The sequence below is a fragment of the Pipistrellus kuhlii genome, unplaced genomic scaffold, assembly GCF_014108245.1.
Source record: "Pipistrellus kuhlii isolate mPipKuh1 unplaced genomic scaffold, mPipKuh1.p scaffold_m20_p_9, whole genome shotgun sequence".
Taxonomy (NCBI): domain Eukaryota; kingdom Metazoa; phylum Chordata; class Mammalia; order Chiroptera; family Vespertilionidae; genus Pipistrellus; species Pipistrellus kuhlii.
The window spans coordinates 48291224-48305053 of record NW_023425595.1 but is presented as its reverse complement, the minus strand read 5'-3'; the positions used below and the strand labels follow the sequence as shown (position 1 = coordinate 48305053).

General features: G+C 43.9%; 1 pseudogene; it reads left to right on the top strand.

Annotated features, from left to right (window-relative positions):
* The first annotated feature begins 2615 nt into the window (after positions 1 to 2615).
* On the top strand, positions 2616 to 2770 carry LOC118713866 (annotated as a pseudogene).
* The last annotated feature ends 11060 nt before the right edge of the window (positions 2771 to 13830 follow it).

Genomic DNA, 13830 nt, shown 5'->3' with positions numbered 1-13830 from the left:
TAAGGATGGACCAATCAGGGACTACATCAGGCACTGGGAATTGTGGACCCTATGAAAGAAGATTCCTACTAAGAAGGGCTCCTGGTGGCTAACTGGAATTATCTATATATATAAAACCCTAAGATGCAAATAGACCGAACAATAAAACAACTGGTCGCCATGATGTGTGCTGACCATCAGGGGACACATGTGGGCCATGGCAGGCATTGGAAGAAGGTGGAAGAGCCCAGAACATGGCAGGCAGGCTGCGGCAGGATGGTGGAGCAGGTGAGTGGGGGCACCAGACCAAGGTGGGATGCTGATCGATGTCATCAGGCATCAGGGCGAGCCTCTGGTGGTTACTAAAAATTCATTGCTCCAGCACACTGCAGTCCAGCCCAGGGCTCCCACCTGCTGCTGGTGCCAGCCCTGCTCACATCCACTGCTGGCACCAGAGCCACCGCTCACACCTACTGCCAGCACCTGGCAATGTTACTGATTACTTGGCCCCAATCGCTCCATGCCATCAGTGGGTGTGAATGGGATCATGCCGTCAGATCCTGGGAGTGGTGGCAGTGGCAGGAGTGGGGCTGGCAGAGAGGGGACCAGGGGCCATGGTGGGAGGGCCTGGGTGGGGGTGCAGAGGATGAGCTGAGACCCGCTCCTGTGCCCACCGCAGCTTCACAGCCCACAGTTTCTTTCAAGGTGCACGAATTCATGTACAGGCCCACTAGTTATCTCTATAACTCAGCTCCTTGCTGACTCAGAGAGCTCACTTTTTCTTTTCATGGAAGACTGAAGACTGTTTTTTTGCTGGAGCAGAAACACCAAAGATATCACAAAAGAGCAGACCAGTGCAGGGGAGAGCAGACGGGCAGGCAGGGAGCAGAGCTGCCTAGCTGGAGAGCAGCCTGGCTGCGGGCCACCTCCCCCAGGGCCACCTTGCCCCAGCACCTCCTAGCAGCCCTGCTATCTCACAGCCATGCCGCTCCATAATTGAGCTGTAACACTGTCAACCTGTTCCGAGCCATGCTGTTCTTGCAGCCATGGTGCATCACCATTGAGTTGTTTGCACAGAATGAAATTTCCCTCTTCACCGCATCCCAAATTAGGGATTACTGTTGGTGCTGAATTGGTGCCAACAACCATCAGCTGACAGAATACAAAGTCTGAAAACACAGGTTCCCAGCCTAGTGGAAAAGAAAGGGCCAGTAAAATGAACTGAGCATCAATCACTCACCCACTGTCCATATACAAGAACATCCCAAACCTCTTTTTATTCAATATTTTCCTTTAAGGTGATTCTCCTCTAAAATACAGCCTCACCCTAAGCTAGTTCTTCACCCTGGCTGCCCAATTAGCAGCACATAGGAAGGCTTCTCAGCCTGGGGATGGAGGTGTGGTTAACCCAGGGCAGTTATTCCCACTCCCCACACTTAACGTTAGGTTAGTACCCACTTATGCCCACCCCAAGTGGTCACCAGCAGGGAGGTGGCAGCTTTCCTGAGAGGAGACACACCTCCCTGCCCTGTGTCTGCAAGCTCTGCCCTCTTTTTTCTCCCCACCCATCCCTTTATCCATGTCCCCCATCCTTACTCTGTTTATCGCTCATGAACAAAAGAGCAAAAGTAGCTTATTTCAGCCAGGCACAGCTCTCATTCAGGAAAAAGAGCTTGGCTTTCTTAATAAGAGATGGTATCTTATTGCGGGCACTTGTGACCCCCGGTGGTAGAGAAAGGAACTACATGCAGTGAAGCCAGGAAGGAAGCATTTCTCACCAAAGCCCCAGGCTAGAGCCTCTAAGAAAAAACAGAGGATAAAGCACTGCTGCTTCTCACCTCTCAGCTGGCACCTTCACCAGGACAAAAACAAATGCCCCATCCTACCTGCATCGTGTCCCTAGCATTGAGAGTGGGCGGTTCTCTGTAAGTGGGATGTCTCCTGGTGCCTGAAGGCAGCTGCAGCCAGTAAGGAGCACACCAGCTCTGCATAGACTGGCTCAGCCCTCACTAGCTGGGTGGCCTTGGGCAAAATACCTAACATCTTTGTGCCTCAGCTTCCTCATCTGTCAAAACAGGATGAGAATAGTGCCCTCTCAGAGGGTTCTAAGGCTAACCTGAGTTAATATAAGACATGCTCACAATAGTGGCTGACTCACAGAACATTTAAAAATTCCAGGAGGTATCCCTGTGTACTCAGCTGCCCATAGTATTGTCCTCTTCAGGGAGCGAAGCAGAGGCTCAGAGCAGTGCCCCTTCTTCAGCATTACTTTTTTTTTCTCAAGTGGAAGATGGAAAATTTGAACCCAGATTAGGATTCTAAATCCAGTAGTCTTTTCCCTATACCGGTACACGGCCTCCTGGGAGTAGGGGCTGGCTGTATAGGTCGTCCACCTCCTCAAATCCCTGATGTGGGTGAGCCGTACACAGAGCAGGGACATGCAAGCGAGCGCATCCACATGCCAGTGTGCAAGGACACAGGTGCAGAACTGAAGAACTGAATGGGTGGGAAAAGAAGGTGCCAGGGTTGGGTGGGAGAGAGGGCAGTGTCAGGGCTGGCAATCCTTGCACTGATGCCACATTTGGGCACAGAACACTAAGAGTTCCAGGAATTCCAAATTCAAACCTGGATTTCCAATATTTACCTGGCAGGGGAGATACCATGATCATGAAGGTGATTTTTCCCAGGGTGAGGCTTATCCATTGCACTCTGGATATATGATTTCCCTAGATGGGGGAACTCCACTGCCTCATCTATGGTAGTGGGGGGAGGGGGTGCGACTGGCTTTCCAGGTCATCTTGAAAGTGAATTTCTTGAAGTATGATAAAACTTTTTATGTATCGATTTGCTGCTTTGATAAAGTTGATATAAATATTTAGACACATGCTATGTGGACCTCTGCACTGTAGCTCAGAGCCTGATAAATGAATGAATAGATCTTATTCCCGGACCTCAGCATTTGCCACATGGAGTGTCTGGACGAAAAACACAGATGAATGGTTCATGCACATCAATCTCCTCAATGGCAAATACATCTTATGTGATGTGGAGATCCACTTGCCCAGTGAGTAATCTATGAAGGATGACATGTTTCTTCTCAGGGAAGCTCTTACTTGATTCTTCCTTTCTGTAATTCAGTGACAAGTTTAAGTAACCATAACAGCTTATATCTGCTGGGTGCTTATGTTCAGGCACTGCTTTAAACCCTTTACTAATTCATTTAATATTCATCACCCTAGGTACTGGTATCTACAATAAATATAAGTACCAATATCACCTTCATTATACAGATGAAGAAACCAAGACTCAGAGAAATTAAATGACTTGACCAACCTCACACAGCTAGTGAGTAGCAAACTAGAGTTACATTCCCAGGCAGCTTGAGCTCTGTACCTTGTGCTGTGGTGTAGACAGAAGCTCAGGTCCTCCTGAGCGCCCCCTAGTTACCAATCAAATTCTGGAACTGACTAATATTCCCATGTCTAATTTCTACACTCAGTCTCCTCTTGTAGACATAGGAATGCAGAGATAAGACAAAGAGCATCTCAGTGGTAAAGAAAGTTATTGGATTTTCATTTATTAATTACAATATCAAGGAGTCTGGATGGGAAAATAAATCATAACTCCTAACGGTGAATTTTTCACATGCTGTGAACTTTAATTAGGAAGAATATTGACTTTCTGCAAATGCTCTAGTTCCCATTGTTAGGAAGGAAAAGCCCAAATCCCAAAGCGAAAGTAGAGAATCCCTTTCCTTCTCTTAGGCCATGAGTTCACCAGCATCAAGCTCCAAGGACCCTCAGGTTCAGTCTAAGCCAGGTCAGAGTTGGAGATTGTGGGGACTAGGATGGGAGAAGGAGAAAGGAGAATAAGGACTCAAGATTAAGGAGTCCTCCAAATACTATGTCCCAGATTTTCAATAGGTGTTCATGTTCTCCCATGTGGAGCAGGAGGTGGAGGTATGGGTGCCATTACCAAGGTCAGGCTCAGTATCAGTTTGATCTATGACTTCTCTTGGGGACATTCAGAGCCACTGGAGGAATATAGGGTAGTCTCACGTAGTATCAAGGCTAATCAATAATTTAGATAAATATTTTTGCCTGATAAAATGTTTTTATTTCAGTGTTATTGTAGGATGTTATTCTCTGCCCCATTATTCATAATAGCAAAAAATGGGAAACAGCTTCTGAATTCTGTAAGTGGCACTCAATTAAGGCCAATTCTTTTTTCCTCTCCCACTCTTGTCCTGATCTTCCACTTCTTATAAACCTGCAATTCACAGACTTGTTACAGGAATGAGATAAAATATGTATGTGCTCAGCCTTTTACACCTAACCATGATTTATTGAAATAATGAAATGTTACAGTTTCTGACACATTGCAAACATTTAACACATTTGCCAAAACTAAACAAATGAAAAATGCTTGGAAAATGGCTAAACTTAAAAGGACAGCTCTCCTCTTCCAGGCTTCCATGGATGTGTCCCAAACAGAATGATGGAAATAAGCCAGACAGAAAACTTGGGCTATTCCCAATGATTTCAAAGCAGGTAACAAAATCCAGGCTTTGGCCCCAGCTTTCCTAACATACAAGCAAGCACAAACTTCCTGGAACAGTATCTCCCAGTTCAAAGAAACTGCCTACATGTTTGAATGGTCATTCAGAAATCACATTTGTCCCAGACTAGCAAGCATTTTCAGTTCCCACTCCTAGTCTCCAGGATTGAATCTGAGCTCCTCCTTGAGGCAGTCACCTGACCTTTCCCCTCTGGGTGGCCTCCCACCCTATTGCCCAGAGGGCCAGAGGGTTCTTCCCTTGTTGTCATGCAGCCTCCTTCTGTAGGTCACATGGGCCTGGACTTGGGAAGCCTGGAAGTAGGTTCTAGCTTTGTCCTGACCCGGCTTTACCAGTTGTTCTTCAGCAAGCCATTGGCCCCTCTGAGCTTCTGTATCATCATCTGCAAAATAGTGACTCCAGATGGTCTGCCCTATCACTCATTGTGTGACGGTTATGTTGGAGAACCTTTCCTGGAGCTTTTGCTGAACCCCTCCACTGCCTCACCCCAGTTACTGCTTCCTTCCAAAGTCCCCTGAGCTGTGTGTTCATCTCTCTACTAAAGCACTTTGGATGCTGTATGTTTGGTGTCAGCTTTTTTCCCTACCTCCCTGGATCTCAGTCTCCTTAATGCCTGGAGAGAGCGGTACTCAAAAATGTTTGATGAATGAGCACTAAAAAGCACAATGCTCTAAATCAAGCAAACTTACCCATAAGAGTCCAGATATTTCAGGCTTTATGGACCTGGTATCTGCTTGGATAGCCACCAAGCAGCCAACGACACATGCCAATGAGAGGACGTGGCTATGTTCCAATTAAACCTTACGTATGTATGGACACTGAAATTTGAGTTTTATTTGATTTTCATACACATAAGCCATCATTTTTCCTTTGATTTTTCCCCCCAGTCATTTCAAAATGAAAAAAATCATTCTTTTCATTCAGGCTAGACTTAAAAGAAAGCTATATTCATTTGATCAATTCTGTGCCATAAGTTGATTAAGTTATTGGAGGGAAGAGGACTATTGATGTATTGAAAGTTGACCTTGTGACCTTCATTTCAAGCTCAAGGGATCTTTTAAACCTTCTCTTGCTTAGAGTTCCAGCCTACTTATTACGGTTGAAAATATCCAACGTTCTTTCAAAGGCCAAAGTAAAATGACACTTTTACCATAAAAATCTGGGAATCACAGCCCTACCTGGTTGGCTCAGTGGATAGAGAGTGTCAGCCTGTAGACTGTTTGGTTCCATTCTGGTCAAGGGCACGTACCTCAGTTGCAAGCTCCTCCCGGGCCCTGGTTGGGGAGCATGAAGGAGGCAACTAATCAATGTGGTCCTCTCATATCGATGTTTCTCTCCATCTTTCCCTCTCTCTTCCACTCTCGCTAAAATTCAATGGAATCCTCAAGTAAGGATTAAAAAATAAATGAGCTAAAAAAAATCTGGGAATAGCAGAGGTATTTGCATTATACTAGGAAACGAATATTCCAAAGGGATTCTGTAGTCTCAGTAGTCTCAGTGGGGAAAGGGCTGTAATGGTGCCCAGCCCATAGGGCTGTAGTGAGGATAAAACGAAGCAATGCGTGAAAAGTGCTCAAATCTGTGTCAGAAGGTCAAGGCTATTTTTTTCTTTTTGTTATTATATAGTGAAGCAAGTTGGCGTGGCAACGGTAGGGATGATCTTTGCAGTTTACACAGTCAGGCTCTTGCTTGGTTCAACTATCATCAAAATCAGTCAGAGGCATGCACCACCATCATCCCAATCCAGGGCCACGGTGGCTGTATGGGACTCACAGCTCTGCCAAGGCATAGCTCACATGGATCCAATGGTCAAAGACAGGGCACTGTTCTGCTCTCTAATGATGTGGGGGGGAAATGACAGAAATGGCTTCACTAAAAAGACTTTGTTCTCATGTTTACAGAATCAATAAAGGCCAAGGGGTCATTTAAATGCCCCAGATACAGTCATACTACATTATATAGGAAAAAAATGGCATGCTCTAGGTCACATGTGTCAAACACAAGGCCCGCGGGCCAAATCCGTCCCGCCAGGCCTTGCAATGTGGCCCGCACTGCGCTGTCATCACTGCACTCCGCTGCGTTTCCATCACAATGACAGTTTATGACTGTTCAGTAAACCATTCGGCCCGCGATTTAGGCTGGATTTTAGATTTTGGCCCCTTCTCTGATTGAGTTCGACACCCCTACCTAGGTGGTATTAAGAAATCTGGGGAGCTGAAACCAGTTTGGCTCAGTGGATAGAGTGTCGGCCTGCAGGCTGAAAGGTCCCAGGTTTGATTCCGGTCAAGGGCATATACTTTGGTTGTGGGCACATCCCCAGTAGGGGGTGTGCAAGAGGCAGCTGATCAATGATTCTCTCTCATTGATGTTTCTAACTCTCTATCCCTCTATCTTCCTCTCTGTAAAATATCAATAAAATATATTTTTAAAAAGTAGAAAAATAAAAAAAGAAATCTGGGGATTCAAGGTTTCAAAATCTCTTGTGATTATTAAGTGCCAAAGATAAACAGGAGTGTGATTTGTTTCCTTATGAGAAATGCAACCACCATGGGGACTGCTTTTTCTGTTCTATTTTTTCTGTGTTCTAAACCAGTATTTTCCAAACTGTATTTCTCAGTACATTAGTTCCACGAATGGCTAATAGTGCGTCTCTAATACAGGGTTCCCAAAATATGTGGTGAATCTAAGATGAGCTTTGTTTTTACTATGAAACAGGGATTCTATAATAGAATGTAAACTGTAGATTGCTCTGTTCACACCACTGATGAGGCTGCTGTTTTATCCATACCAATGAAGACACAGATACCCCGAGATTACATTTTTATTGGCTAATTGGGCACCTAAAACGTTCAGATTGTTGTTCAGTTGGGGTTACTTCTCCAGAACATTAACCTCACCAAATTACTAGCAAATTCTCTCATTATTTATTCTTTTTCATTTTCATTTTCAGAGCATTAGAAATATAGATTTCTTTACCATGGCCAGGTAGCTCAGTGGGTTAGAGCAGCGGTCAGCAAACAGTGGCTCTTTGGCCCCTTGAGTGTGGCTCTTCCACAAAATACCATGTGCGGGTGCGCACGTGCAGTGCCATTGAAACTTCGTGGCCTATGCGCAGAAGTCGGTTTTCGGCTTTCAAAAGAAATTTTATTCCTACGCTGTTGATATTTGGCTCTGTTGACTAATGAGTTTGCCGAACACTGGGTCAAAGCATTGCTTCTTGTATGTGCTCTGACTGGGTTAGAACCTGCAGCCTTGGCATATTGGGACAATGCTCTAACCAATTAACCAACTGTGTTACCCAGTCAGGCCATGAACCTTGTTAAAATGCTGCCTTATTCAGTCAGTCTGCCAGTCAGTTAGTCAATTGTTAAACACTGAGGACCTTTATGAGCTGGACATTGTTGTAGGATCTGACTTGAAAGGATCAATGAACAAACAGATTTACTCATCCCTGGGGGTTGGGAAGATCCGTTTAATAATGCATGGCTAGGTATGGTTATCTTTTAGGGAGACAAGTGCTCTATAAATCAGGAAACTATTATAATATTTACATGTTGGCCTCATGAAAAATGATATAAGCAGTTTTCACTGGAATACGAATCTTGGTAATTTGCATTTATATAGCACATTATTGGCACAACAGCTTTGTCCCTTTGAGTAGCTTCATTTAAAATGGTTTTGTTTTAATTATCTCTCACACAGCAACTATAAAATGATTGTAAAACAATTTGTAAGTGTGTGTATGTTATCCATAAATGCTAAATAACAGTTAAATTATAAGTACTATGCAGTGGAATCTGACACTTCTCGGGATAATATTTTGGTTGTTCACCTGATGTATCAATAGTATCAACTCTGAAAAAGGGCAGATGTGTGTCTGGGGAACTAAGTAAGCGGAGGGCAGGGTACATCTACCCTTAGGAGCATCCCTGAAGGAGGACTTTGGTTTGCTGTCTAAAATTACAATCAAATGAAATTATTTCCAAAGAAAAACAAGATATTCATAAAAATGTATGTACTCATGGACTGAAGGCTTGCATTCAACTGCATAAGGTGCTTTAACTTATGTGTCCATTAACTAATAAATGGACACTTAATAAACATCTGAGCACTTCATTCGGTCCTTCATTAATGGACTCTGTGCAATCACTGTGAAACAGCACTGAATGAGTCCGTCATGATCCCCGAACTCCCATCAAACAAAGGAAGCACCTGGTAACATTGACATAACCCCTTTTCTCCTCTATAGCTCTGGAAATCATGTCTATTTTCACCAGCAATGCAGAGTTAAGTTTAAAGTTTCACTTCCAACCCATTATTTCATTATTTTAAGGACTAGTAGAGGGACAGGGCAGGGATGGTTTCAGACCTGCTCTACGGGGAAAGACCTCATGATTCAGAGAGTATCAGTAGCTTATTACAGTAAAAAATGAGAGGCGGAACCTGAATATAAGACATCTAGAATCCAGGGAGGGGAGAGGGCTCACAAATATGAGACATCTACAATCTCATTTCCCCTACATCACATGCTTCACAATGAAAACAGTTAGAATTGAAAACGTACTTTTCCATGGCTACATGAATGATTGAATAAATGAATGAATGAATAGAAAGTTGTACTCTGATATCCTCTAATGACTTTTCAAATACTTGTGTCTTTAAAGGAAGGCCCTGGGACATTTAATTTTAACTGTGTCCTTAACATTTCTCTTGTTACCACCCATTTTATCACCACTTCATCCTGCCTGCTTCTCCATCCCCCATTGAACCACAGAAGAAAGGAGCCTCGCTTTGTTCCAATTCTTCTCCGGAGATACTCCTTTGAGGAGATACTCCTTTGAGGAGATCCTGGGGCTAGAGGTGCAGCAGCTTTGACAATTTCAGTCTCCCATCTGGGCACTGCCCTGCCTCTGAAGTTCAGAAATCTACTTACTTTTGGATTTATGCTCCTATCTGGCCTGTGACCCAATGTGAGTAGAGGTTAGGAGTTTCAAAATGAATGGCAGCCTGGCAGAAGCTGCCTTTGGAGCACTGGAGAAGAAAGTTAATTATGCGAATATTATCAGGGGCTTCTTTTGTTGGACGGATGCTCCGTAGAGGCACCTGTGGTCAGTCACATCAATCAGCTGGACCCATGGAAGGAGTGTGATCCCGCTGCCGCTGTATTGGAATGCCTGTTGTGTGTGCGGATAAGGATGTAACCCTAGTTAGCCGGCGATTTCTGGAGGTATGGATCCTTCTCGCACGGTGCCTAGCACATAAATGTTTATGGACTCAAATCAAATTGAATCAGACTTGCCTGAGCCTCAGATTCCACATCTAAGATGAAGGTTCTGTACGAGAATGACGCCTGGGGGACTTCTAAAAATGAAATACGTTCTGGCTGAGAGGAGAATGTCATTTTTAGAAAAGAACATGTCCTGATTAAAATTCCAGGTCCACTGTCTATGTACTAGCTGTGTGGTTTAGACTGATCATTTTATTTCTCTGAGCCATTTGTAAATGAAGGCAAAAAATGTCCATCCACAGCATTGGGATGGGGGTGGGGGGTGGAGAGGGGGTACATTAACAAAGGAGCTCAGGAAATATTTGTTGAGTGAATGATGTTCAAATAGTTCAGAGGAGCTACTTTCCATTTCATTTTTTAAAATATGTGTATGTGGTTTTTTTTTTAATTGATTTTAGAGAGAGGAAGGGAGAGGAAGAGAAATATAAAAAGTCTATTGATGAGAGAGAAACACTCCTGCATATCCTGCAGCTGGGGATCTGCTGAGGTTGTTGTCCCAGTATTACAAAGGGCTCAGCAATCTGGAGAAAGGAGCTGTGCATAGATTCAAGAAGGAGTCCAAGGTAGAAAGATAATTTTGAAAGCCACTGGGAATCAGAGGAGCTTCAGCTAAATGAGCTAAAGACTTTCCCTTGACTCAGACCCTGCTTTTATTAGTACAATTTATCCTAAGGCAAGGGTAGGGTTTACAGGAGCATTGTCAGAGTCAGGGAATAGTCTACGCTGTTTAGGTGTTTTGCCAACAGGGGGCATACTAAAGATTTAAGATGCCCTGAGCTGTCTGACAGCAGACAATCTTATTCAGATTTGGGGAAAGTGATGTTCAGCCGTTCCAACAGGTAAACTACATATGTGGCTCAGCCTTTGTTGAGCTTCACCAACCTTTCCATGAAACTCTTGTAATTATGACATGTTGGAATCAGTTCCCGGCAGGGATCAAGCCCACAACCTGTGCATATGCCCAGACAGGGAATAGAAGCCTGACCTCTTGGTGCGTGGGTCAATGCTCAGCCATTGAACCACACTGGCTGGGTCTGCTTTCCATTTTATGGGCTTTGATCAAAACTACTACAGTTTTTTCCCCTAAAGTTGTCAAGCTTTGGAACATTCCCCACCACAGAGAGGGTGGCTTGTGCAGAAAATCACTAATTAAAAGTCACTAAAGTATTAAGTTCTTTGTCTCCTCCAGCGCTGCCACTCCAGCTCCCTGGTGTGGTGTGGGTGCCCCATCCCTGTTTTCCACCTTCCACTGTTCACTCAGTGGGAGCACGGATCATGGTCTGTACATGCCCCAAGACTACACTGCAAGATACTCTCTAAGCATTTGTTGTAAAGAAATGACTCCTTCTACTCAGAATTTGGTTTTCTGTTTCTACAGCTCTGCAAACTGGATATCTCCTTATCCAGGTAACAGATCAGGCTCTGGAAGAGTTGGCTTCCTCTACTCACGCACACACTTGAAACTGGGCTGAACTATTTCAGAGCAATTATTTCCCTGGGAAAAAAATCCATTTTATAAATTAGGATAAGAGAAACTTGGTTACTAGGAGGAATTAGAAAGGAGAACCTTCCACAAGTCTACCTCAACCTAACCACTTCTGGAAGACGCCCCTATTCTAACCTAAATTGGCCCCAAACAGAAGTTTCATTCCTACCAGAGACACAAAAGTTACAGTGCAGTAACTTCATCACTGTTTAAATTAGGGCTATTTGCATGGCTCAGCAAAAACACACTGCTGTGGCTCTTCTGATTTCTTGGCATTGGGTGTTGAATGTTCTTCATTAAAGTTCCCCATTGCTAACTCCTGTTTGCTTCATTTTATGTATTTCTTCTCAAATAAACTGGTATTATTGTTCAGACTCAGTCTATGTCTGCAATGAGTTTTGTGTCCTGAAAATTGGACAGAGTATGGCAATCTCATGGCTATACCTCTGCTCACTAACTATAGAGATCAAGGGGCTTTGGTTCATAGTCATCTAGAGAGATAAATTAATAGATAGATGTACTGAATTCATATGCCCATATCGGTGACATCATTTAGTCCCTGAGGCATTGACCTTCATGCTGGATTTTCCCTAGAAAGTCATTTCTCCTTGTAGGATGCAGTTGCCCAACAAGCACACTTTGCTAACGTAACTTCATTTATCCCTGTGACTTCTCATTGCATTGTGCTTGCTGTTCTAAATGATTTTATTTCATCCTAACTGCCTGAAGTCTGCATGACAGCCACTATAGAATTCATTTCTAATTTTTTAAAAAAATATATATTTTATTGATTTTATACAGAGAGGAAGGGAGAGAGATAGAGAGTTAGAAACATCGATGAAAGTCATCGATCAGCTGCCTCCTGCACACCCCTTACTGGGGATATGCCCACAACCAAGGTATATGCCCTTGACCGGAATCGAACCCCGGACCCTTCAGTCCCCAAGCCGACACTCTATCCATTGAGCCAAACCAGTCCCGGCCATTTCTAATTCTTAACCATCCCATCCCAGAAGCTCTGATAACTTCACATCTATGAATTGTAAATGCCATTCTAATAAAATGAGAGTCGCCAAGTCTCTTCAAATTTGGTAAATATTGGGAATATTCCCCTAGCCACAGCCCATTACAGAAGGCAGGGAAAGCCATTCTACCAGGAACACTTATCCTTCAGCCTATTTCAGTGTCAGAAAACCTCTTACTTCTGATTATTCCTGCAGTTCTGAGTCAGCACAGAGATATTATGTAAATGGGTCACATGGAAGAAGTGTAATAATAATTCCTAATGGGGAGACCATCTGGCTCAGAAGCAGCCTGGAAACCCATTGGACAGAGAAGATTTGTGCTGTTTCTTCATTAGCAGAAAGCAGTTATTGATCACTTTCCCCGTGCCAGGCTCATGGTAAGCAAAAAAATCAGAATTATTTCCATTTCATAGGTAAGAAAACTGAAGCTCAAAGACACTAATTTCACTTAGCTGGTCAGTAGTAGAGGCAGGATTTAGACTCTGAGATGAAATTGTCTTATATATTTAATTTGCCTTTCTGCTATTTCAGAGACCGAAATACCGAAGATGGTAATATAGTCTTAGGCTCAGATTGGCAATTTCAGACCCAGAGCAATACGTGACCAGCTGGCTATGGCCGGTATTGCTTAGTTGGTTGGGCGCATAGAAAGGTTGCTGGTTCCCAGTTAGGGAACATGCCTGGGTTGTGAGCTTGATCCCCAGTGGGGGGCAGGCAGGAGCTGTCACATCAATGTTTCTCTATATCTCCCTCTCTAAAAATCATTTTTAAAAATCTAAAAAAAAAAAACAGTGGCCAGGCCAGCTCAAATGCACCAGTTGGGTAGGCTCTAGTGTCGGGAAGGGGTCTAAACTCTGACCCTTTAGAGTTCATGGTAGAGTCTTTAGGTTGCTGCATCGAGGGCTTGACACTGACTTTGGGATGAAGGAGAAGATGTTGAAAAATATATGCACCCCTCCATCCTGATGGCATGTACCCCCATTAAAACTCTTGCTCCTTTTCTTTCTCTGACCCTCTTTTCTCCTGTGTCAAATATGAATCACCTACCCTACCTGGCTGCGGCCCCGCCACCTCCACTAGGACTTCTGCAGTGGCCTCCTGAGTAGCACTCCCTGCCTCACTCTCGGTCTCTCCAAGCTTCTCACCACTTAATGAATAGAGTAATTTTTCCCATGAGGACAATAAAGACTAATTAAGAGATTTAAGCAGGGTGATTACATAATTAAATTTACAGTTTAGAAAAATTAAACTCTGAGGAGTTAAAGCATGATTTCCTCCCCACCCTTCCTAATCTCTTTAGCCACCATTTTCTCCATCCCATTCGCTGCCCTCCAGGCAAATTGAGTGCAGGACAATGCTCAGCTGACTCTTTGTCAGGCCCCTTCCTGCTCTTGTGGGCCCTTGCAGACTCACTGTCTTAAAGACACAACACAATTTTCTATGAAGTTATCCTCACCTCCCCACGCACCCGAAATAA